Genomic DNA, 27,856 nt, shown 5'->3' with positions numbered 1-27,856 from the left:
AAAGGGGATGAAACTGTGCGGACTTAACAACAAGCAAAAGTTATGGTTGAAATTTAAAATTGATCTTCACAAGGCCAACATTGTTAACACTGAATCTGCTGTAATGTGATTAGAAAACCTTGTAAGATATCTCTAAATATTAGACTGAAGACCATGAGATTCTTGCAGCAAAATTTGTCGTTTCTGTCTATAATAACTATTGTTGGGGGGATTCAACAGTTCGTTTTTTAAACTACCATATAATTAAGAATCAGGTGATCGACTGATTCCGTATGTGTTTTTTTTTTACATTTGGTATAACTTGACATTTATATACCAATGTCAAAATTCAAAAATATTCTAGCTTTGACTATGGCGACAAGCGTGCCTGTATGTATGTGAGTATGTCCCGTTGTTCTCTTTCTAAAACGGACCAAATTATCATTACGCTTTGCAAAAGTTAAAGGTTCACATCACATGCACTATTGATTAAAGTAAAGTTATACATTTGTAAGCTGGACATAAATAATTGTACCTTGCATGATACAGCATCTACAATGGGTGCTTATGTTGCTTAATTTTAAGCAATATTATTTAATTTCTCATTTAGAATAGATGATATAACATTGCTAATATAAATATCATTGTTAATATAAGCAACCGTTATTTAACAAACTTATATTATAAATAATATATATTTCAATTATCACAAGACCCACAAAATTAAGTTAAATATTAATTTTAACAATCTCAATATTGAAATAAATTTTCGTCGAGTGCTTAAAGATACATAAAATTATAAGACTCACAACATTAACATAAATAACTCATCTAATAATTATGTATGGGAGATCTTCTTAGAACTCTTTTTTTTTTTTTTTTTTTACATTGGATTGCATAGGTGCAAGCGTCGAGACAGATAGTAGAAAATGTGAGTCAGTGGTGGAGCACCAAACTTTCGTCATTTTAAATTTTTACACCCAATGATTAGTGAAACATTCAAAATCAAAGCGAATACGATGTGTCTTATGTATAAAGTTATCAAAAGTAAAATTATATTTACTTATATTTATAAGAAAATTTTGTAAAAACTTTAATATAGTTTTGTTGATCGAAAATTTTGATATTAAGTTTGATTACTATAAATTAACAAATAAGAGTTTGATTTTAAGAACAAATGATACTAAAATAAAATATTTTTAAGGATTTTTTTTCAAACTATAATTCATTAATATTTTCAATTTGATAAAATGTATATTTCATATAAACATATAACCAAAACAAACTTTATAATAAGTACAAGTCGAGTAATATGGTCATTGTTAATTCTTACAAGTGTGAACATTTTTCTTGTACAAGTATAAAATATTATTTGAATTAAGAAAGAGACATAGATAAAGGAAGGAATTATAGATAGAAAAAAGAGTTATCGAAAGGAGAATATGTCATAAGATTACTCCATTAAAGAGACAAGAAATGGATAAGAACATACATGTTTTCGTAAAATCTGAAAGTCATATGTGCGACAGAATTGGTGTAATGAAAGTATGCAAATGTCTGTAACCAATTAATAGTATTACATTCTTGCCTATTTATAGAAAAACATAAATAATTGGTCTTTGAAACAGATAGTGACATGTGTCTTCGATCATCAACTGACTTCTTCAAATCTTGCCACTTGTAACGTGTCTCTTCTTGTTCATCCCTTCTTCAATAGTCACCTATAATATCCTAGATGAATCACACCAGAATGAGAGGAATCTGAAGGTTGTGTAAATATGAGACTGTACAGTTGAGGATGATTTCAAGAAATTAATTGATACTACCTATACCAATAAGATACATATAGTTTTTGGTAATCAATCTCATGTTGGTTTGTAGGAATAATCATTGATCTTGAGAGCAGTCGAGCGGTGTTAGAGCTAATCGTTGATGTCTCAAAAAGAGTTACCTATGGAGGATTCTGACAAATAAGGATGTTGAGTGAAGTATCACCATGAAAAGTGTCGTATTGTGTGAACCATCAAGAAGTTGACAATCAAGGATGTTACATCCTCTAACTATCAATTTCACTATTTAAATTCATTCATTTTCCTTTCAAATCACATCCCTCAGTAATTGTAGATAGTCTTTTCCTTATAAAAATCAAATAGACTAATATATCCTTCAATTATTTTTTCTTTTTACATATCATATAATCGATTTAGTATTCTCGATATTAATCATCAACTTCCTCCGTTAACAACAAGTGTGCTAACCAAAATCTGGAACTGATCGACGTCAGGATGTACGTGGCCAAGGTGGGCTCCTGATCTCGCACGTGAGACTGAGAATATCCTTTGTTAGGAGGACAAGAGGGGGGGAACTTGCAAAATAAATGACTCTGACGCTCAAGTAAGTATTTGAGTTAGTTGAGAATTAAAGATGAAAATGATGAGATAGAACCTAGTACTTATAGAGTGGAGTGAGAGCTATGGGTCCTTGTTTGTAGTGATTGTCAACCCTTGCAAATAATCACTAGCTTGTAAATAATTATAGCTTATAGATAATTGAATACATGTCATGTCATAAAGAGGTTGCAACATATTCAAATAATGAAATACTTAGAGATAACATTTGGATCTGAGAGTTCGACTGTTAAAGGTGTAACACCCTGATATATATATATATATATATATATATATATATATATATATATATAATTATTTATTTATATATATATTTAGTAATTATGTTTGATGTTTGATTATATTTGTTGTGTTATTTTATCCATAATTATTTTCAAGGAGGTTAATTTAGTTAATAAAGTGGTGTGGGTAGATAAGGATCTAGCTTCTCAAATAAGCCTCTTGAGAAAGCTTCTCAAAGAAGACATGAGGAAGCTTCTCGAGGAAGCTTCTTAATGAAGTTTCTCAAGGAAGCTACATGAAGTTGTCTCGGTAAAAACGCTGCCCAGCCTTCGTTAACCGTTGGATCATCTCGAAATTTGGTTTTCAGCTTCACAAGACACTTGTCCATGATCAGACTATTGGGATCTTTGAGAAGATGTCTAGAGTGTGCGCGACGTTTCCGTTCCCGAGAGCATTGCTCATTTGTGCGTTTTGAGCCTTGTAGTCCAAGTAGCTTAAGAAAAATGCCATTTCTTCTCCTTTCTTTCTTCCAAAACCATTTCCAACGTTCCAATCTCTTTCTCCATCACCCACAGCCCCCATTAGCCACCGCAAACTGCCCTTGTTCTCCGTTGAAACTCCACAACAAGAGGAACCCGTCGATCAAAGTGGAACCGTTTGACTTGGCTTGCGGTTTCGGTAGAGAACGAAACCCTAATCTGACCTTTCATTTTCCTTCGAGGTAACCATGGTTCTATGCTTGTTCCTTGTTAGTTTCAACTTGTCTTTGCATCTTTTCTGACTTTGGAACCGCCATTGCATGTTTTATGCTTCCTTTGAACAACCCTAGAGAAGAGACTTTGTAAACGTTATCCTTTCATGAAATGCATGTTATTTTCGTAACCTACACTGAACCCCGGTCACATTGGCGTGGTCGGAATTTCCAAATGATGTTCCTTTATAAAACCCAAAATGCTCTCAGCCCTTTAATGTAGTGACGTGGGTGTTTGACTTAGAGCATTATTATTAGCTTTGTTTTCTGAAATCCATATTAAGTCTCCTTCATTTTGGCATGGTAGAGGCTTGTGTGTGTGTGTGTGTGTGTGTGTGTGTGTGTGTGTGTGTGTGCGGAATGCGATTTGTTGTTGATGTCACTATTGATGATTTTAATTGATATGTGGAGATATTGATAATTATGATGATATTGATTTGAGATGATGTTGTTAATAAAGACCATGTCAACATGAATTGATGTTATTGTTGATGATTATGTGAATATGAAATGAGGTTGTTGTTGTTATTGATAACAACATTGAGACGAGATGATGTTTATGTTGAGAATGATATGAAAATGGAATGTTGATTGATGTTGGAAATGCATTGGCATGTGCATGTTGTGTATGTTCGTGGGGGGCGAAGTGCACTGACCTTCCAGGATCTTTGGCACTTGTTTTGGGCCACATTCATACGTTGGATGTTGTGTATGTTCGTGGGGGCGCGAAGTGCACTGACCTTCCAGGGTCTTTGGCACTTGCTTTGGGCCATGTTCATACGTCGTATGTAGTATATGTCATGGGGGGTGGAGTGCACTGACCTTGTCGGATGGCCCAGACGTGGGTGAAAAGCGTGGTTAAAGAATCTAAACATTTCTGGGGGGATGCTTAGGTGCTTTAATTAGTCCATGGTCTTTGTCACTTACTTTTGGCCGTGTTCATAACTCATACGACACAAGAAATAAAGTAACTGTGGCAGAGTGTACTTATTACTGAGGGGGCTTGTCACCTGGTAGGGAACTCCTTTGGGCCCCCAGGCTGATCACCTATGGGGGGGGGGGGCAGTTACGTGCACAACCGGGTGGTCTCGACAAACTCTGCATGGTTCCCTAAGTGAGAGTGTCGTGTGGACACGCTTAGGCTATTTCCTGCGATTTGGTTGTTGGTACGTACCACATTGCATTTGAGTGTTGAGTTAGGTGCATGCATCATTCTGTGCAGTCTTGATTGGATCCATGGATGGAAGATGAGTAATTGTTGAATGTGGATGATAAATAATTGTTGGATATGAGTGTTGAATAATGAATGTTGTGTAAGCTCATAACGTTTGTCTATGTTACTTGCTAATTATGGTTATTTGGAATTTGATATTGGTTCTTTTTATAATGAACTCACATTTGCAAATTTTGTATCGTGTAGTTGATACCTGTGATGATCGCAAACATTGTTTATGGGAGTAGAATGACAGTAGCAGGGTGCAGAGAGTAAGATTCTGGTGAGGAGCCACCAAGCCGACGTGATGGCATTGACATTATTTTGGGAGAGAGTTGTGTTTTGTTATCAACTTCTCCGTAGTTGGTTTTTAAGTTTTATTTTGTTGAGTTAAAGATGTAAAACTTGGATTTTAATTATACTTATGAGCAAATTTAATTTCCGTTATGTGTATGACGTGTACCGAGTTACTGTTCCTATATAATTATGTATATTCACCTAAGTAAATGTGTATGTTTTAGCGAATGTATGTTAGGACAAAATTACTTCTATTTTCATAAGCAATTTAAGGGAGTTCTTTTTATAAAAAATGAAATTATCGCATATTAGAGAGTGTTGATATCGTAACGATAAGGCAGGTCGTTACAAAAGATGAGACATCTATGTTCCTGTGTCAGAACTAACATGGAGGACTAACGTATATATTGAAGTGTCACGTAGTTCAACACGTGTATTTTTTAGATCTGAATAGTACAACAAGAATCTTATATTGAAAGGAATTTTAAATTATTATATCAAAAATAATATTCAACCGTCAATAAGTTACTAAAGAAATGAATGAATTCAAAACTTATATTTAAAGTTATAAATAAATTAAATTGTGACAGACTGTCCGGTGAATTGTAATTTTGTGGAAAAAACGTGACTCTATGAAGAGGAAAAGTGTATTAAATAAGCAATCGAGTTTATTGAGAAACTAAAAGTAATTACAGTGTAATTACTCCCGGTCTACGATCTAATTTATAAGACCGGTCTCAAAACTTTTAAAGACCCTTGACATATATATGACCCTTTACAATATCAAAGATTTATGGTGCCTTTAATTCGCTAAACAAGATAGGACAAGCAGAAGAATTCAAATAAAATAATAAGTTATAAAACATTATTTTATCCTGTATAATGTTTGATATACAATGGAGAATACAAATAAATTTATCGTAATACTCTTTTATTGTTAACTATCTTAATATAATTGATATTATTACATATTTATAGTAATTTATTATAATGTTTACTTTGAATATATAATTTTATATATGTTTTGGTGGCATAATTTATTATATATAATAATGTATTAATAAAAATATTATTATATTATATCATATGACCAAAACAAATAAAATTCATGAAACTGAAAGATCACGGATGTTAAAACAAGAGTAGCGCGCGGAGACCTCCATTAAAGCAAAAACAAGAGTAGGCTACAAAATAACGATTTTTTAATTCAAAAAAAAAATAATGTAAATAATACAAGCGTAAAATTATTTAAGGTTAAATTACTCATTTAATCCCTATAGTTTTACTATTCATACATTTTTAATCCTTATATTTTGAAAATATTTTTTAGATCCTATTATTTATATTTTAATTCTCTTTTAGTCTTTATAGTTTAAAAGTGATATTTTTAATCCTTATATTTTGTATTTTAAATCTCTTTTAGTTCCTATAGTTTGAAAGTAATCTTTTTAGTCCCTAAAATTTATATTTTTATTACCTTTTAGTCCTTACTACAAAAAATATATAAAAATAATTAGTTACAAATTAGTTATAAATTATCAGCTATTTTTTATTACAAATTATCTTGTGATAAATTAGTTATAAATTACTTGCTGATATTTTTGTAGTTAATTGCAATTGATAATATTACTCATATTTTGATGATAATTAAGGACTAAAAGGAAATTAAAATATAAAGTATATAGACTAAAAAGATCACTTTCAAACTATATGGATTAAAAGAGAATTAAAATACAAATTATAAGGACTAAAAAAATTACTTTTAAACTATAAGAACTAAAAGAGAATTAAAATGTAAACAATATGGACTAAAAAAACCACTTTCAAACTATAGAGACTAAAAAAATACGAATGGTAAAACTATAAGAATCAAATGAGTAATTAAGTCATTATTTAAACAAATGATAAAGATCATTCTGTAAGGTGAGAAATCGGTTAACCACATGCACATTTGTTTTTTACTTTAGTTAAAAAATCAGTTCCCTTTATTTTTTTGTTTTTAATGTTGAGGAATTCATGAATCAATTTCTCAACATGCTTTTTTTATAAAAAAAAAATATAATCTTTTGGTTTTTGTTTTTTATGAATTATATATTTATTTATTTTATTCTTAAAATATTTAATTTAATTTTTTTAATTGTATATTTTTTCATTTTATTTTCATTTCGATATTTTTTATAAAATTAGCTCAATCATTCTATAAAAAAATAAATTAATTTGTCATTAATATTTTTTGCGTTCATCAACTCTTTAAACAATAAGTGCCAAGTAGTAACAACAATGTTCTCTACAATTGATTTATAAAAACAAACATCAACTACTAAAGAAGCATTGATAATAGAGAATTATTTGAAGAAAAAAAATTAATATGATTTTTATAAAGTAAAAATATGACTACACAGATTTATCACACATCCAAGCAATGATTTCATCATCAAATCTTAGTTATCCTAGTTTGCGTAGTATGGCGAGAATTTCATTTGATGATCGTCCAAAAGTTACATTCAACTCAATCGAATATTTTCTATTAAATTCCTTAAAGATGAAAAACATTTTTCTAACACCAGCGTCGCATTTAAGCTTCACACACTCATATTCAACACAACCATTACCCACATAAATTGGTTGACGATAAAAAAGATTAAGTAAAATTATACAACCTCTAATGACGTCCATAATTGTTTTTCTTAAGACATCAAGCGACATGTCCTCACTGATTGTGAGGACTTTAGGACCACTAGGACATTCAAACAATATTCCTTCAAGGCTTCAAATGATGAAATCATGTCACAATATCAATACACAACAACAAATACACTCTTCATGTTTTAAGAAATATGATGAATATTAAACAAAGATATTGAATTGCATATAGCACTACTAAAAAAGTCAAATTCAACGACCCAAGTTCAACAACGGTCCTTTAAAAACGTCTTTATTTTCAAAGGGATGGTATTTTTGTAAATATAATAAATATTTTAAAGGCAGTTTTTATGAAAACCATTTTTGTATAGTTAACATGGTAAAACAAGGATAGTCTTGATATATGACCGGCGTAAATATAAAATATTCAAAGACGGTCCTTTTGAAAAATCGCCTTTGAGTGAAAACAAATTTTTATTTTAATGGTTTACTACCGAAGGTTCTAGAGAGTACACAGGGAGAGGAAAAGCCATCGACCTCGTACCTCCCCCTCCCTCTCCCTCTCCCTCTCCCTCTCCATCCCATCACAAAGAAAACAACAATTCACATTATTAGCAGATCAGACTCCGACGACGACGACGACCGCAGCCACGAAGAAGGAAAGCATGGATTCGAGTTTGTTTGGGAAATGGAGGTACAAATTCTGGGCGTTAGCGGCCATGTTTCTTCTGGCGTTCTGGTGCATGTTCACCGGCATCGTCTAGCTCCGCTGGTCTGCCACTCTCAATTCCCTTTCCAACGACATTGACACTCCCATCCACGACGACGTCGATGTTCCCGTGAGTTTCCTCTCGTCTTGGATGTGCAAAGAAATGTCGTTTTGATGCATTTTTTGTGTTTTGCATAGGAAATGGAGGAGAAGGAGAAGGTGGTGAGGCACATGTGGGATGTGTACACAAATAGTCACTGCAGGGTGAGGTTTTCAAGGTTCTGGCAAGAGGTCTTCAAGGATGCCTATGGATTTGACGAGCGATGTCGCTGAGCTCAGAGACGCTGCCGTCACCGAGATCGCTGATGTAGCTCTATTAGAGCTTGTAGGCCTTGGATCTTCTTCAATGGAGTTCTGTGCTTCTTGAATTTTAATGGCAGCAAAATGGAGAAGAAGTGAGTCAAGAAGAAGCTCACCCACATAGGAAGCCATGGATAAGAACTTGGAGGTAGGAGAAGAAGAATGGAGGGAGAAGGAGAAAGGGAGCATGAAATTTTTACCTCAAAAGAGGTCTGAACTTTGAAGAAAATGATCAAAGTTGAAAAAAATACACACACATGACCTCTATTTATAGCCTAAGTGTCACACAAAATTGGAGGGAAATTTGAATTTCTATTCAAATTTCACTTGAATTTGAAATTGAATTTGTGGAGCCAAATTTTGGAGCCAAAAATTCACTAATTATGATTAGTGAATTTCAGTTATGGTTCAGCCCACTAATCCAAGATCAAGTCCAAGATTCTCCACTAAGTGTGCTTAGGTGTCATGAGACATGTAAAGCATGAAGGACATGCACAAAATGTGACTATATGATGTGGCAATGGGGTGTAGCAAGCAAATGCTCACCTCCCCCTCTAAAATTTAATTGGATTGGGCTTCTCCCAATTCAATTAAATTTATTTCCCGACACACACATCAAATATTCATTTAATGCATGTGAAATTACAAAATTACCCCTGGTACAAAAACTAGTCTCGGTGCCCTAAAATACAAAGGTTGAAAAATCCTACATTTCTAGGGTACCCTACCTACATTATGGAGTCCTAAATACAAGGACCAAAAATACTGACAAATAAGACTGAGAAAAGCACTGGCAGCTTAGCGGGACATGGTCCGCTTAGCGTGCCTTCACAAAATAATACTACCGCTTAGCGACATGGAGGGCTGCTTAGTGGATATTGCAGAAAATTCTTCTTTTGCATAATCGGCTTAGTGAGCGACTGCCCGCTAAGTCGAATGATAGCCGCAACAGATAAGCACTAAGCTCAGCAGGGTTGCACTTAGAGGCTCATGAATTTTAGAAAATTCACTAAGTATGTGGGCTTAGCAAGCTAGGCTCGCTTAGCCCAATGGCTGCCGTAATGAAATGAGCTTAGCCAAGATAGGCTCGGCTTAGCGCACGACTTTCAACAAAAAAAATTGACTAAGTTACTTGGGCTTAGCGAATCAGCCTCGCTTAGCCACAAACATCTCAATAGGAGAAAGAGTGTTCATCCTTAAAAAGATGAACTCACTTAGCGCGTTAAGCGCGCTTAGCGAGTTCATCCGAAAATGCATATATTCAAACAATATTGATGAACTCGCTTAGCGCAGCATGTTCACTTAGCAAATTCATCGCGTTTTCCAGAAAAAATAGAAAACGAAGTTCGTTTTCTCCTCTATTTTGAGCCTCTCAAAGGCATATCAAACATGCAAACCAGTCAAAGCTATCTACAAAGTACCATCATTTACAATGTCCTAAATTTTAACTAATCAAATATCATTAAAACCCTAAAAATGAAAAGCTAAATTCTATGGTTTTCTACCCTAAGGTTCACCAAAGTAAAACAGTAAAGGGAATGAGGAACTTACTTGGATTGTTGTGTGCTAAAGATGCGTAGAAGATGTGGAAATAATGAATGCAAGAATGCACGAATTTGGTGAGAGGGAGGATGTAGGAAATGTTCTAAAAATTTCAGGCTAATGTGAGTGTAACTGATGTTACACTCACTTAAGCAATTTTTTACCCTCTCGCTTAGCGAACTGCAGCGCTAAGTGAGCCAGAGAGACGTTTGGTTTCTCCAAGAGGTTCGCTTAGCGGAACTGCGCGCTTAGCCCAAGTTTGAAATTCAAAATCTAAATATATTTTTTTTTATCAAGGTGGGCTTAGCACACAGAAGGGGTGCTTAGAGAATTCTGCAGGTCATAAAACCTACAATTCTCACTAAGCCTGGCTCTGGGCTGGCTTAGCTAATATAATGCATCTTGAATACAGGGGGGCATACACTTAGCAAATGATAGACTGCTTAGCGCTTCTATGGCCGCAAGGAATTGGGCTTAGCTAGCATGAGTAGCGCTTAGCTCAATGAACCCCAATTTAGGCCGCAACAAAATGGGCTTAGCGGTGATGTCTCACGCTTAGCCAGTGAATACGATGCGCTTAGCGAGCAGGCCATCACTTAGCCCAATTCAGATCAAATTGAAATTGGCTTAGCTCAGCCTTGGCCAGCTTAGTGGACCAAATCAGCTTGAGATGCAAGGGTTGAGCGTTAAGCGCTAGAGACTCTCCGCGTAGCACATGACAAAAGATGCGCTTAGTGCGAGGCTTGCGCTTAGCGAAAGGACTAATTTTCAGAAGAAAAAAATTTTTGTGTTCTATTTTAGTCCTTTTCTCAAGAATTTGAAACCCTTATATCTATCATTCAAAAACAAGCTGATATACCCCAATGTAATGATTATGAAGCAAGTTCCATGTTATACAATGTATAAAAGAAAAGAATAGCCAAAATTAGAAGAAATTAGAACTGGGTTGCCTCCCAGGAAGCGCTTCTTTAACGTCATTAGCTTGACGCTTTTACCTCAATGGGTGAAATCACGTTTTTGTCCTTACTTCCAAAACCTCCTTCCCCACTTCCATTACCTGTAAACAAACATTTTGTTCTGGAGCAGGCTTGTCTTCAACAAATAAATCAAAATCAATTTTCTGATCTTCAAAGCCCAGCTCCAGCTTCTTTTTCCCCATATCAACTATTCAGCTTGCAGTTAACATGAATGGCCTTCCCAATATTATGAGAATGTCATTATCTTCACCGATATCCATCACCACAAAGTCTACTAGGAAGATAAAATGTTTTACTTTGACAGCACATCTTCAATTACTCTATATGGTCTGGTAATGGAGCGATCAGCAAGTTGTAAAGTCATCCTAGTGGGCATGATCTCCAACTCTCCCAACCTTCTACACATGAAGAGCAGTATTAGGTTGATACTGGCTCCCAAATCAATAAGAGCCTTTCCCACAGTGACTTCTCCAATTGAACAAGGAATGGTTACACTCCCAGGGTCTTTATGCTTGGATGGAAGGATCTTTTGAATCACAACACTACAATTTCCTTCCACAACAATGTTTTCCTGGTGAATATACTTGTGTTTCCTTGTTAACATATCCTTTAAAAACTTGGAGCAGAGTGGCATTTGCTGTAAAGCATCTCCGAAGGACATGGTTATTTCCAATTTCCTGAAAATATCTAAGAATCTCGCCAAATGGTGATCCTTCTCCTTCTTGGAAGGTACCATAGCATATGGTACTTCCGCACCTTCATTCACAACTTTTTCTCTTTTCTTCTATCTAGCTTGTTCACTTCTACTCCTTTCTTCATTCTTATTTTTTTTCATCTTTTTCATTTTTTTCATTTTCTTTTTCTTTTTCTACTTCTTTTTCTTTTTCTTGGTCATTTAATTCTTTTTTCTTGACCATTATTTGTTTTTCTTTTTCCTGATTACCTTCACCTCTCACATCATTTTTCTTATCATCAGTACTTTTCTTTTCAGCAGCTTTCTTCTTGGGCATGACAACACTGTCCTCATCCTCCGCCTCCACAAACCTCTTACTCCTTGTCATCATAGCTTTGCATTCCTCCTTGGGATTCTTTTCTGTATTCGCCACAAAACTGTTAGATGACTTGTCAGCTATGTGCTTGGCCAGTTGTCCCACCTGGACCTCAAGGTTTTTCAGTGCTGACTCAATGTTTTTATGATTTGACATTGTAACCTGCATAAACTGAGTCAAAGTCTTCTCCAACTTAGTAGTCCTCTGAAAGAAGTTAGACCCTTGTTGAATTGGCCTGTTGGAAGGTCCACCCTAGTCCTTGTTGAATTGTTTGCCAGGGTGTGATCTCCACTGTCCTTGTTGGTTATAAGGACCTTGCTGGAAGCCTGAGAATCCTCCTTGAGTATATCCTTGTCTTTGTTGATTTCCCATATAGTGAAATTCTTGAGTGTTTTCTTCAATAGGAATACATTGGCCTGTTTCATGAGCCTCACCATAGATGGTACAACCTATAACCTGCAAAACAAAAGAATGTATAGGTTGACCAATAGACAGTTTAGTTGGCAACTTACCAAGTGTTTCTGTTAAAATATCAAGTTGCCTAGAAAGCAACTTATTCTATGCCAATAAAGCATCATGTGATGATAGCTCTAACAAGCTTTTCTTTGTGGGTTGATGAACTTTGTCGAGCAGAATGGCATGATCGCTGGCTGACATATTCTCAATTAGCTCATTTGCCTCTTCAGGGATCTTCAACTTTAATTTTCCCCCCTGCTGAAGCATCTAGCAGTTGCTTGGTTTGTGGTCTCAGCCCATCTATAAATATATTCAATTTAAATGGCTCAGAGAACCCATGGATGGGAGTATTTCTCAATAAACCTCTAAACCTCTCCAACGCTTCACTCAAGGACTCGTCAGGGAACTGATGAAATGAAAAGATTGCAGCTTTCCCTTTCGCAGTCTTTGACTTTGGAAAATATTTATTCAGAAACTTTTCAACAACTTCTTCCCAGGTTTTCAGACTGTTACCCTTAAATGAGTGGAGCCACCTCTTGGCTTCTCCTGCAAAGGAAAATGAAAACAGGCTGAGTCTAATAGCCTCATCTAGCACTCCTGCAATTTTTATAGTGTTGCATATTTCAATGAATGTTGCCAAATGTGCGTAAGGGTCCTCATTAGGTAATCCTTGGAATAGGTTCCCCTGTATTCAGTGAATCAAAGAATGAGGGTAGTTTATGTTGTCAGCTTGGACTTCCAGACGTGCTATGCTGGTAAAGAATTGTGGTACTGAACTGCTTGAGTAGTCCTCAAGGGTAACCCTTTGCTGGTGTTCATCAGCCATGATAACGGCTTCTGGTAAATATGTCGCGGATTCCCTTGATGATGGTGAGTCAGATGATGTAGAATTAGAAAAATGAGCTTCTTCCTCTAGAATGGAAGCTACTGTCCTGTCTTGCAGTAATTTTCTTCTCCTCTCGGCTCTGTTCCTTCTTAACATAGCTTCAATCTCCAAGTCCAAAGGAACTAAATTGCCTGTGGGAGATCTATGCATATAAAACACTAACAAAAACAACGGTTATCCAGTTCAAGATGAAAACAAATGTGAATCAAAAGCAAATATTCGCAGTTAATCAAAGAATAAAGAATAGACACCTAAGACTGAACTAACTTTCCAAATCGAAAGAAGTTCCCCGACAACGACGCCAAAAACTTGTTCAAACCAGGTAAGTGCACCAGATCGCACAAGTAGTATAAAATGGTAAGAACCGAGTATCAAACTCTCGGGGAACTTGTGTTACTTGGTAAAGATATATTCAGTGAATAGGTGTCTAGTATGAAAGGACATGTGTGGACTATGAACCCCGATCACATTGGCGTGATCGGAATTTTAAAATGATGTCTCCTTTTAGTAGAATCCGAAACACCCCTCAGCCTTTTATCTTTTGACAGAGGTATTTGACTCCAAATATGGTTATTAAACTTGTTTTTGAAACCTATACTAAATTTCCTTCAATTTGGTATATAGAATCTTGTGTTTGGACTGACGAGCGTGAACAAGAGAGACCTCTGAGCAACACAAATAGGAACTGAAGGAGAGCTCATGATAGGTGAGGGGAGTTTATTATCACTTATAGTTTTTAATACCATAGTTGGGGGTCAGGGAACCCAACTATGGGGATGTATGCCTGCCCCTGTTGCATGTGTTCAAACCTGGCAAGTGCACCGGATCGTGCAAGTAGTATAAAATGGTAAGAACTGAGTATCAAATTCTCGCAGAACTTGTGTTACTTGGTAAAGCTATATTCATTGAATAGGTGTCTAGTATGAAAGGATATGTGTGGACTATGAACAGGTATGTAAACTATCTATTAAAAAGGAAAATCATGTGAGTAATGATGTGTAAAGACAAGTAGACAACGTGTTGGTCTTCCTAGTAGGTGCCTGATGTTATAAGGATACTATCTACTTAACAATGCTCATGTGTTCTATGGTGTATCCTGAAATGCCAAACCCCGATTCCTCGTGATAGTCTAGCCTAATCTTGATCAAGCATCATCCTTAGATTCCTCTTGTTGGACTAAACTTGACCAGAACCGCATTAAGACAAACATACAAACAACTAGGTTACCGTACCTCGATCCCTCATGATAATACGATAAACAAGCCCTGTCCTATCAAGTTCTAAGAATCAGACCAATTTCCACTGTTGAATGATCCTAACAAAGCATGCATCTACATGATCAAGGCAAAAACACACTAAAATGATGTACTGATAGCACAGCGAACACATAAAACATCATGAAATGACCTACAAGGAAGAACCAACAGAGGATTTAGCTCTCCATATATGGGAAGCTTCCTTTACAACAAAGAGAAGATAAAAATGGAGGATTGAAGAAATACAAGTAGTGGGGATGTCTCATCCACCTTTAGAACCTCACAATCACTCATAAACTCATCTCATGTTCCCAAGATGGCTTCCTCTTCATGCTCAGTTCTCTGCCAGTCTTCGCACAACAAAAGTTCTCAAAACTCTCTGGAACTTGGACCTTTCTCTCTCTAGAAATCTCTAAACATGCAAAAGCTTCGAGAATTGCCTAAACTCCTTCTCCATTTATAATTTTAGGCTTAAATAGGTGGCCTTATTTGTGCTTGAGCGCTTAGCGTAAGTCTGGCTCACTTAGCGCACATAAGTGAATTTCGGCTTGGTGCTCGTCTTCTCGCTTAGCGGATGCATGCAAGCGGTTTGCTTAGTAGGATGAGCCCTCGCTTAGCGCGTGTGTCCAGATCATCCTTCTTCCAGATTCTTCCTCGTGCTCAGCCTCAAGAGTGGTGCGTTTAGCAGATGGCTCGCTAAGCTGGCAGATTGGCTTAGCGAGCAGATCAAAATCAGCACTTCACAAACTTGCCTAATTAACCTGAAATTGAAAGGAAATCATTATTAAATACACAAAATGGGAGTACTAAGTATTTATTACCTATATTTAACAAAAAGTAATTACAACAATACAAAATAACCATAAATGGGAGGAGTTAGATACAATTTTCACATATTTCTTACACAAAAGTTAGTCGGATTCATCGACTAACAGCATGTTGGTTTTCAAGAAAACAATGTTTTTTACTAATGGGGTGCGATATATCTATTATTGATGAATAATATTATTGTTTCTATTAGACTTGTGTTGTATGGAGACTTGGGGAGTGTGAATCTCAAGCATGAACTATATATGTATATGCGGAGTGTGACTTACTGATGATATTTCTATTGATGGCATTAATTGATATGAGGTGACGTTGATGTTTATGATAATATTGATATGAGATGATGTTGTTGTTGATGATGATGTCAATATCAGTAGATGTTGTTATTGATGATTATGTTAATATGAGATGATGTTGTTGTTGTTGATAATGTCATTGAGATGGGATGATATTGGCGTTGAGAATGATAATGAGATGAAATGTTGATGATGTTGAAAATGCATTGTGATGATGTTATGTTGTGTATGTACATGGGGGGTGCGGTGACCTTGTTGGATATCCCTGGTGGGGGAAATAGAGTGGTTAAAAAGTTTAAAGCATCTCTGGAGGGGGATGACTTCAAATCTTTAATTATCCACGGTCAGTGCATTGATGGTGCCCATGTTTCATACGTTTTATGTTATGTATGTACATGGCGGGTGTAGTGACCTTGTTGGATATCCGTGGTGGGGGAAATAGTGTGGTTAAAGAGTTTTAAGCATCTATGGAGGGGGATGGCTTAGAATCTTTAATTATCCACCGGTCAGTGCATTGATGGTGCCCATGTTTTCATACTTCATATGACATGGAAATAGTATAAACTTTGTCATTAAGACCTAGAAGTTTCCAAGAAGGATAAACCCTTGTACTGGGGGCCATGTCCCTTGGTTTGGACCTCCCTTTAGCCTCAGGCTGTCCATAAGGGGGGGGGGGGGGGAGTTGCCTGTGCACGACAAGGTGACCTCGACACTTACTGTCTAGTTTTCCTAAGTGAGAGTGTCGTGTGGACACGCTTAAGCTATTTCCTTGGGGATGGTACTACATTGCATTTGAGAGTTAAGGTCAGGTGCATGCATCATACTGAGGATGATTGATTGGAACTATGGACTGATGATGACTATTTGTTGAGTGTATGTTGAACTAGTGAATGTTTGTTTAAGCTTATGATACTTGTTAATGTTTTCTTACTAATTGTGATTATTTGATTTTTGTATTAATTTCTTTTATAATAAACTCACCCCTCACAATTTTTGTACCATGTGGTTGGTACCTATGATGATCACGAACCTTTGTTCATGGGAGCAGAATAACAGTAGTAGAGTATGAGAAGTAAGATTCTTTTGTGGAGCTGACGTGATGACGTTGGGGTTATTTTGGGAGAGAGTTGTGTTTTGTAAATCAACTCCTCCATAGCTGGTTCCATAATTCTTTTGTTGAATTAAAGATGTAAATCACAAATTTAATTATATGTATGAACTAATTTACTTTCCATTATGTGAATGATGTGTACTGAGTTACTATTCCTATATATACATATGTATTCACTTATGTAATGGCGCATTGTTTGGTGAATGTATATCGAGAAAAAATTACTTTCATTTTTCATAAGCAAATTAACAGACTTTTCATTTAAAAATTGAAATTTCTTGCTGTTTAGAGTGGTGATATCATAGCGATGAGGTGGGTCGTTACAAGCTTGATATTTGTTGGTGGAAGGTTGAAATTGTTGTTGTTTGAATGGTTGTTGTTGTTGTGGACCAGGACCATACCTCAAGTTTTGATGATCTATCCAACCAGGATTATAAGTGTTGCAGTAAGGATTATATTGTTATTGTTGAGATCTGAATGGTTGTCCAGGTTGCATGGTAGAAACATTAGTAGCTTGTTCTGTTTCTTGGAGTGTGGACATGCATTTGTTGGATGCTCAGGTGTACAATAGATGCCACACAACCTTTGTTGATTGGCTGCCATCACATTCTGCCGTTGACCAATGGCTAGCTGTCTCACAAGGGATGTCAATTCTATAAGTTTATTCTTCTACTCTGATTATCAATAATCATAGAAACAAAAACTTTACTTGTAGTAGCTCTGGATGGTGCAACAACCTAGAACCAAATTTTTGGTAATTTACTGCCATGTTGGAAATTAATTATATGGCATCATTAAGAGTTTTGTCAATTAAAGCGCATCCACTGATTGCATCAATCATACTTCTGTCCATTAACATCAACCCTTCATAAAAATACTGGATTAACAATTAGTCATTGATTTGATGGTGAGGATAGGTAGCACACATCTTGTTGAATCTCTCCCAATACTCATATAATGTCTCTCCAGGTTGTTGCCTTATACCACAAATTTCTTCTTGGATGGATGTTGTTTTGGATGCAAGGAAGAATTTCTCTAAAAATCTTTTATTATAAATTGTCCAAGTGTTAATAGTATCTAGTTGAAGGTACAACCAATCCTTAGCCTCACCATCCAGAGAGAATGCAAATGCTTTCATTTTCACATAACCTTTATGAATGTCATATGGTCACATGGTGGAACACACTACATGAAACTCCTTAAGATGCTTATGCGGATCTTCACCTACAAGACCATGAAACTTTGGAAACAAATGGATTAGTCCAGACTTTAGCTCATGACTAACTTCAGCCTCAGGATATTGAATACACCAAGGTTGATACACAACATTTGGTGTTGCCAATTCCTTAAGAGTTCAATTGTTATTAGTCATTATATCAACATAATTTTTTTAGAATCAAAAGTAATAAAAACAAGCTCAGAAACAGAATTAGCAATGAATTTAGTATGCACTATACTACTATCTAAAACTACACTATCATGCACAGCTACACTTCTACTCCTATTACTTCTACTCAACCTATGAAATGTCATATCTATCTCAGGATCATATGGATGAACTTACCTAATTTGGACCTAGTCATGCACAGATAAGCTCATTAGTGACAACACAGACAGAAATAACAAACAATTACTCTACCAGGATACTTATTCACGATATTTGTTGAAATGCTACAGAAAATGAAAAATTGCCTAAAACAATTTTAAAAAAAAATTCAAAAACACGACAATAAATGTCTAATTCTTTTTTGTTTTTGGTGATTTTTAAAAATCATGAAAATAGAAAGAAAAAAAATTAAAAGTGGCCTAGATCATCAAATTTGGCAAACAGGACCCCCACTGCCCATGTTCATCCCTCACTGGGCACCTTGATGTATGAAATTTTTCTACATTCTGACAAAGTTTCAGCCCATTCTGAGTTAGTCACATGTGAAATGACCAAAATGCCCTTATGACTGAAACTCCTATTTAGAAGTTGAATTTGCAATTTTTGAACCAAACCAAACCCCAAAGGGTTTAGTTTTGCTTAGAATGTGGGATAAACTTTGGACACCAAGTTGCACAGCCAAAGTCCACAAGACAACTTACTTTTGCAACACACAATGAACTACACCATGTTGTTAAACTTTTGGCAAGCGTACCAATTGTCGTTGCAAGTTACACATTTATAAAAAGAGTTTGTCTCCATAGGGACTTGAGTTACTTAATTCATTTGGATAAATGTTATCAATTCAATAGTTTATGTACAAATTTAATCAACTATCATTGGTTTTGGTTTAACTAACTAAAAATAACTTAAAATAAAAGAAATAGTGAAAATAACAGATTTATGGAAATAACAAAATTTAGTGCGTCAAAAATACGTAAAATTACGGAAACAATAATAACGAAATTAATTCAAGAAAACATAGGATTGAATTTCATCGTTCATACCCTTAGTATCCGAATAAGATTAACATATATGAATAATTTTCTAACATTATTGATGCACACATTTTGTTACCCCAAGTCGATCCCTCACACTTGAGGCCTAAGAATATTTACCAAATATCGATCCCTCGCATATGAAGTAAATATCTTAGCATTACAACTATATTCTTGTGCTTTTTGCAATTAAAATATTATGCTCTATTCCTAGCAACGTAATGTAAAGAGTAAAATCATATAGTTCAAATTCTAAGATTACTTTCCAGTCACAATTAAAATCCAATTTCGTGAAACTAGTGATCAAATAGAATCAAGCATTACAAGTAGAATGAAATCGCCAATAATGAGCATAAAAGATTCATACATATATAATATCAAAAGATATTTATAAGGGTACAAAGATTACATCCAATCCTTAATAAAAATTAACCAATCATTGTGTAGAGCACATGACTAACAAGAGAAATGATGAAGGATGTGATCCATGGTCACAATTCTATAGCGCCTCAGCTCCACTTTTCCTTTTCTCCTTCTTCTTCCTTAACCTCTGCATTTTTCTCTGCTTCTTGAATGATATTGGATCTCCTTTCCTTCAACAATGCATTGCTATTTATAGAAAACAGCCAAAGAGAGCAGGAAAATTCACCCAGGCGAGCTGCAGCTCGCCTAGGGGATTTATGGCTTAATGCTGAAGTAACTAGCTTGCCTAGGTGAGTTGCTTTCTTAAGGTTGAAGCAAGATCACTAGCCTAGCGCGAGCTGGTTGCTAGCCTGGGCGAATTGGGTGTCAGAAATCTTTGAAAATAACCATTTTGCCTTTCCTTTTGGCTTTGTTTCTGGATCTAACAAAAAACAATCAAAACCTACAAATCATGGATGAATCTTTCATATTTAAACAACAACATTATTAAATTTAAGAGTAGTTTATAAGAGAGCTACTATAATCGAAAGATAAGTGCTAACAATTTAATCCCAAAAACAACTAAAATTTGGCACTTATGACATGCAAAACACTACTTCTTTGCACTACTACTTTGTTCTACTGCTACTCTGCTCAATGTAAAACACTCTACAACTCATAGATATGTTAAATGCACAAAAATGCAAAACATGCACAAATGTGCATTTTTTTTTCTTTTTCCAATAGACAGATGCAAACCTACTATACTACTATCAGTTATACCTATACTATTATGTAGTTATAAGTGAAGTAATGTTGGCACACAATTAATTGTATCCCCAAAAATGGTGCCAGTTTTGATAACGACAGTCGAATCACTTCAAAATAAATAAAACTAGGAAATATTTTAGTATAGGATTAACCTAGGTCGACTCAGAGATACAATTCATTATGGTTCCTACTTCAATTCACTTATAAACAACAAGGGGAATTTCAATGAATAGTTTGTAGGAAATGTAAAGGAATGCAAAAAAACAAAACAAAATTAGAGATTTTGGAAATAGAATAACATAATAGAGATCAAGTTTACTAGCATCAATCCAATTCACCAAACCAATGCAAAATGAATTATCATAGTTTCTACAAATGATGTTAAGATTGTGAAAGTTCAATAAATGTCATTAGAGATAGTTCAAATGAATTATTCCCTAAATTCATTGAGATCACAAATTAGGTTAGAGTATCATCCAAACAATTTGTGATTAAATTTTGAAATAAGGAAATGAATCCATAACCTAATTCATTTTCAATCCTAAGCATATTCATAATCATGAAAATAAAAAATAGGATTCAAGAAAAAGATAAACAATCACAAATAATAGAAATACTAAACCATAACTGAAATTTAGCCTTGGTTGGAGTAGATCCTTGGATTGATTGAGTGCTTAGCCTTCCATTATCATCACCAGTGGAAGAGCAATGAAATTTGTGTAAGAAAATGGAAGAATGAAAGTAAAAAGAGGAAGAAGAATGAAGAACAATTGAGAGAAAAAGAGAGAAAAGAGTTTGATCCTAAAGCTTGCATAACAAGTTTCTAAAACTATTTTTGTACAAAATGAAGTAACTAACTCACTGTCATATCCTAATTTCGTTCGGGGACCATTGTTTGGTGGCATGCAACCTTCTCTTGATCGCTTTGAGGCACTTAACACCCATCGTTAGGCAATCCGTGAAGTTCCGCGGCATGCCGGAAGTCGAAAGGAAGCATTGTTGCGCAATCCGTAAAGTTTCGCAACATTCTAGAGGTCAAAAGGGGCATTGTTGCATAATCCGTAAGGTTTCGTGACATTCCGAAAAGAAAATAAGTGTCGTTACGTAATCCGTAAAGTTCCATAACGTTACGGAAAAGGAATAAAAAAAAAGCAAAAGGGGATATATTTGGTAAAAAAAAAGGCGTGCAAATAGCAACCAGGCCCACTTGGGCCTTCCAGGGGGTTCCAACAGAAGGCGGTGCCTTCTGGTGGAAGCAACCCAGCTCGCCTGGGCGAGCTAGGCGGCAACCACCTCCCTCTTTTTCCCTATAAATAGGGGAAAGAGGGCAGAGTAATTTCGTTCAGCCCTTCTGGTATTTGGGATTCTCTTGAAATTAGTGAGAAAAATTGTTTCCGTGAAGAAAATCCAAGCCGAGGCGCTTCCGTAACGCTTCCGAGACATTTCGTGAGCGATTTCTTGAACATTCTTCACCGTTCTTCATCGTTCTTCGTTCGTTCTTCGGTCCACAACCGTTAAGTTCCCGAAATCGAATCTTTCAATTCATTCTATGCACCCTTAGTGGTTCCACTTGTTTCGCGTGCTTTTGTTTTTATTTCGTTTGTTTTTTGTACCCCTTTTTGACGTACTTTAACCATTTATTTAAGTCGTTTTCTCGCCTAATAAACAATAATGAATTTCCACCGATCATTTGAGTTGTAATATCGTTTAATCTCTGTTAAAATAAAATCCAACCGATCTTTCACGTCGTAACCACGTTTAAAACCAAAAGAGACAAAATAATAATAAAATAATCAAAATATCTTTGAATAAAATAATAAAAAAAATCAATCGGACGCTTTTCTTTGGGATTTTTCTTATATGAATTGACTAATAACCAAAGTGAAACTAAGGCTAAAATCAACTCACAAATCAAGCTTTGTCCATAAAAATCACTTAAAAACCGTTTTAAGGTCCAGTGCCTTAAATGGTCCTCTTTGCTTTTTATTGGTTAACGTGGACTTTCGAAAGCATAAAGTCAACATGTAGCTTTGTCACTACTTTCAAAAATCCAAGAGATCGTTAATGGTCCAATGCCTTAATATTTCTCTCCTTTCAAAAAGAATCAAAAGATCGTTTAAATGGTCCAACGCCTTAAACGACTTTTTGTTCGGTCAAAATATATCTTGCAAAAAAGGATAAAAACAACTTAACCAACGTTCAGTTCTCAAAGAACTATGTAGGTCTAATTTCCTTATCACAATTGAGGAATATGTAGGAGCGAGGGAACACCCTTATCGACCACAAAAAGATAAAAAAAATACAAAAATCATAAAAAGACATAAAAAATGTAAAAGGAAAAATAAAACAAATTGAAGTCATATTTGCACACTTGATTAAAGGTTGTCGTCCCTTGTGACGGACACGTGGAGTGCTAATACCTTCCCCGTGCATAAAAACAACTCTCGAACCTTTCACACTTAAAGTTCGTAGACCACACCTTTCTAGTTTTTCCAACGTTTTCCTCGAATAAACGTTGGTGGCGACTCCGCGCATTTTCCTTTCTTGGAAGACGCACCCGTGAGCCCCGCGTCGCCCTCCTGTCAAAGGGTAGGTTGTGACACTCACTAACTAAATAAGTTCCAATAATATAGACATTGAATACTCGGAAGGAAGGGATGGACCTTGATTAGGCCCATCTAATCAACCTAATTAAACTAATTACACAAAACAAAGCCCAAACTTGCAGCCAAATTATTCGAGTGCAGAGGTTCTGACTTCTAAGCCCAATTTGACCCTCAAAATGACATAATTGGCCCAAGCTTATCTGTGAAAAAATTGAAGCTCTTTTTCTTAAATTTTCGGGGACTACTCACATTCTCCATTTGGATTTTTGTAGTGTCCTATAGGCCCTGCACAAGGAAGATAGTTCATGTAAGCAAAAATTCCAAAAATAAGCAATGATTATCAATTAAGCTCAATCACTCAATCAAACATTTGAATATAAAATTATTGCCATTTGAATTTGTCTGGGACTTTCTTGTCAAATTTTGAGGGTCCTTACATATTATTGGCCTTAACCAGACATTCGAGTCAAAAGTTATGGCTGTTTGAAATTGCCTAGGACTTTCTTGTCGAATTTCGAGCGTTGTTATATATTATGGACCTCAATCAGACATCTGAGTGAAATGTTATAGAAGTCTAAATTTGAAAGGGTCTCAATATATTATGGTCCTCGATTAGACATCCGAGTCTAAAGTGATGGCCGTTTGAATTTTCTCGAGGATTCCCTGTCAAAATTTGAGTGTCTCAATATATTATGGGTCTCAATAGGACATCTAAGTCAAAAGTCATCATCATTTGAATTTTCTCGGAGCTTCCTTGTTCAATTTCGAGCGTCTCTATATATTATTGGACTCAATCAAATATTTGAGTCAAAACTTATGGCCGTTTGAATTTGTCAGGGGCTTCCTTGTTCAATTGCAATCACCTCAATATATTATGAGTCTCAATCTGACGTTCGAAAGTGAACATTGAATCCAATGGCAAATGCAAATGGCCAATACTTTTGACTCAGATGTTCGATTGAGACCCATATATATCAGGACACTCGAAATTTGAAAATGAAGGCCTGGACAAATTCAAACAGTCATAACATTTGAATCGGATGTCCAATTAAGCCCATAATATATTGAGACCCTCAAAAGTTAACAAGGAAGCCCCTCGCAAATGCAAATGGTCATAACTTTTGACTCGGATGTCCATTTAAGGCCCATAATTTATCGAGCCACTCAAAATTTGACAAGGAATCCCTGGGCAAATTTAGACGGCCATAACTTTTGGACTCAGATGTTCATTTGAGGCCTATAATATGTCGAGACTCTCAAATTTTAACATGGAAGCCCCGGGCAAATTCAAATGGCCATCACTTTGGACTCGGGTGTTTGATTGAGTCCCATAATATATTAAGATGCTTGAAATTGAACAAGGAATCCCTGGGAAAATCCAGATAGCCATAACTCTTGACTTGGATGTTTGATTGAAGCCTATAATATATCAAGATGCCCAAAATTTGACATGGAAGCTCTGAGCAAATTCAAACGACCATAACCTTAGACTCGGATGTTCATTTGAGGCCCATAATATGTCGAGACACTCGTAATTTAACATGGAAGCCCTGGCAAAAGTCAGACGGCCATCACTTTGGACAGGAATGTCCGATTGAGGCCCATAATACATTGAGATGCTGAAAGTTCAACAAGGAAGCCCTAGCAAATTCAAACGGCCAAAATGTTTGACTTGAATATCTAATTGAGGTCCATAATCCATCGAAATGCTAGAAATTGAACAAGAAAGCCTCAGGCAAATTTAGATGGCTATAACTTTTGACTTGGATGTTCAATTGAGACCCAAACAACCATAACTTTTGACTTGGATGTTCAATTGAAACCCAAACAACCATAACTTTTTACTTGAATGCCCGATTAAGACCTCTAATGTATCCAGGCGCTTGAAATTAAACAAGGAAGTCCTTAGCAAATTTAGACTTCCATAACTTTTAACTTGGATGTCTGATTAAGGCCCAAAATACATTAGGACAATCAAAATTCAACAAGGAAGCCCTAGAAAAATTCAAACAGCCATAACTTTTTACATGGATGTTTGATTGAAGCCCATAATGTATAAAGATACTCAAAAATGGACCCTGGGTAAATTTTGATGGGCATAACCTTTGACTTAGATGTCCGATTAAGGCCCATAACATATAAAATGCTCAAAATTGAAAAAGGAAGTTGTGGGAAAATTCAATCGGCAATAACTTTTGACTCGGATGTCCGATTGAGGCCCATAATAATATTTCAGGATGCTCGAAATTCAACAAGGAAGCCCCAGACAAACTCAAACGGCCATAATTTTTTGCTCGGATGTCTGATTGAAACCCATAATATATCGAGATGCTCGAAATTAAAAAATAAAGCCCTAGGCAAATTCAAACGACCATAACTTTTGACTTGAATGTCCGGTTGAGGCCCATAATATATTAGGACACTTGAAATTTGACAAGGAAGCCCTGGGTAAATTCCAATGGCCATAACTTTTTACCCGAATGTCCGATTGAGGCCCATTGATAGGGGTTCAACCAGCTTGATGTGTCATTATTTTCTCCTATTTCTTACCCCTTTCTATCACCATTTTAATTACTGATTAGGCTTAATTGTCAAATTAATTATACATTTTATCATTTGGGCCTACTTGACTAATTCTGTGTTTTGATTTCATTTTAGGAGAATTATAAGCAATTGAGCTTGGATCCGGAATTGGGCTGAACTGGCTTGGACTTGAAGACAGCAGACAATTTCATTTCATTTTTGGACTGCATTTTTATAATTGGGCCACCAGACCTTATTGGGCCCAAAAATCATATTTGCTAGGGTTTTAAGGGGGCTGGTTATTGTTCACGGAGGAGGCAGACATTGTAGGGTTTCATTTTGTAGTTTTTCGTGTTACTGTTCATGCATGGTACTATTCACGTAGCAATTCCAGTTTCGTTTTCTGCTTTTAATTCCAAGTTCGTTTTCATTTTTGTCTTCTAATTTCAGTTCGTTTTCTGTTTTTGTTTTCGTTTCTGCTATTAATGGAAGACTGAATCTCTAGTGTTGTTTTCTCTTGAGGATTAAGCATAGCTTTCTTTGAGGTTTTGTTATTAATATTAAATTCTGATCAGTTTTTCCCCTTCACCAATTATTCTATATTTGTTGCTGATATTAATCCATGCATGCTTAATGCTTGATTAATTGTCTCTATGCTTAATTAACGTTCATGCTTAATAGACATGTGAGAGGGATTAATTGGTGTATGTGTTGCTTAATCACATAATGACAACCTTGTGTTAATTTTTGCGTAATAAATTAATTTCGGGTTGGATTAAGTGGTTGAACTGATTAGGGAGAAATTTTCGTAACCTAGGATAAGAGACTTGCTTTTGAATCAAGGGGAAACAACATGTTTTAGTTCTATTATTTTTTTTAATTCAAGTTTGCTTACTGTTTAAATTACAAAAACAAACAAACAACCCCCCCCATTTCGTTACAGTTTTATTATTATATGGTGTGAACATTTGTTTGATCATTACTCACTGGGAGATGACCTAGGATCACTTCCTAGATACTGCATTTTAATGTTTATTTGATTCGGGTACGACCTCGATCACAACTCATCTATTGATCCTTTACATGGGATTAGAGGTCTAATGACAAGGTCCAAGACTAAGATGATAAAGCAAGCATTGCAAGGCCAGATTCTAAAGATCAAAGAGAAAGAAGACCAATGTGAATTAAGGGTTGCACCTAATTAGGCCAGTTTCCTACAAATTGATGAAGATGCTTTGAGGCCAACTTGAAGAATCACTTTGGGAAGCCCAATTTACAAGACAAGAAGCATCCATGGACTAAGTTGATCAATTTTGGTGGATTAATATTGGGCCAATTAGATAAAAACTAAGTCCAATTTTTATTATTATATTTGTAATTTTTGTACTATTTTTTTGGCTGAATTTTTTGGTGACTTTTTGTTTTCTCTTAGCCTTACTAAGTGTTTTCTAGAATGCTCCAAGTCATTTAGTGGCTAGTGGGAATTTATTTTCATGTTTATTGTCATTTATTTTCATTTAGTGGCATGCAATTGTCAATGCTTTTGGTAAATGCATATTAGTGGGAATTTATTATAGCATTTCAAGATTTGACTATAAATAGGGAACTCTTGCTCTCTCCAAAGGTAGAATTTGAAGATTAATGAAATTTGAGAGTTTCTTTATTGTGAGAGTTTTTCATTTGTTCTTGGGTTAAAAACTCGATAGTGTTGGTTCTACCAACAGGTTGCAATTAGGGTCATGCTCCTTTTGATAACTTTGGTTCTACCAAGTCACAGTTAGGGTCAAGTTTCTTTCTTTTGGTATCCAAGCTTCGGCTCTTGAAAACAGGTGTTATCTAATCCTTTGTGTTTTCTTTGTTCTTGCGTGTTTCCTCCTTTGTTTGTTTTTTCCCTTTTGTTTAACTCAATATTATTGTTTCATCTTCCTTTATTCTATTTCTTTGAGTCTATCTTTCTTTTTTTAATTATATCTAGTATCAATATCTTTTTGTCTTCTCATTTTATATATTATCAAAAATAATTGTGCAAAAAGAAAAAAAAAGAAAGAAAGAAGTAAAAAAAAAAACGTAAAAAAATCTGGGCAAGTTTACATTTGTTTTCAATTTGAAAAAAAATCCAACACAAAAAACAAAAACAAAGTGTGACT

The 27,856-nt window shown here is 35.4% G+C and overlaps 1 pseudogene; it reads left to right on the top strand.

Annotated features, from left to right (window-relative positions):
• The first annotated feature begins 351 nt into the window (after window positions 1-351).
• On the top strand, window positions 352-8,649 carry LOC100776696 (uncharacterized; annotated as a pseudogene).
• Window positions 8,650-27,856: the final 19,207 nt, after the last annotated feature.

The sequence above is a fragment of the Glycine max genome, chromosome 3, assembly GCF_000004515.6.
Source record: "Glycine max cultivar Williams 82 chromosome 3, Glycine_max_v4.0, whole genome shotgun sequence".
Classification (NCBI taxonomy): domain Eukaryota; kingdom Viridiplantae; phylum Streptophyta; class Magnoliopsida; order Fabales; family Fabaceae; genus Glycine; species Glycine max.
This window is presented reverse-complemented; position numbering and strand designations above follow the sequence as displayed.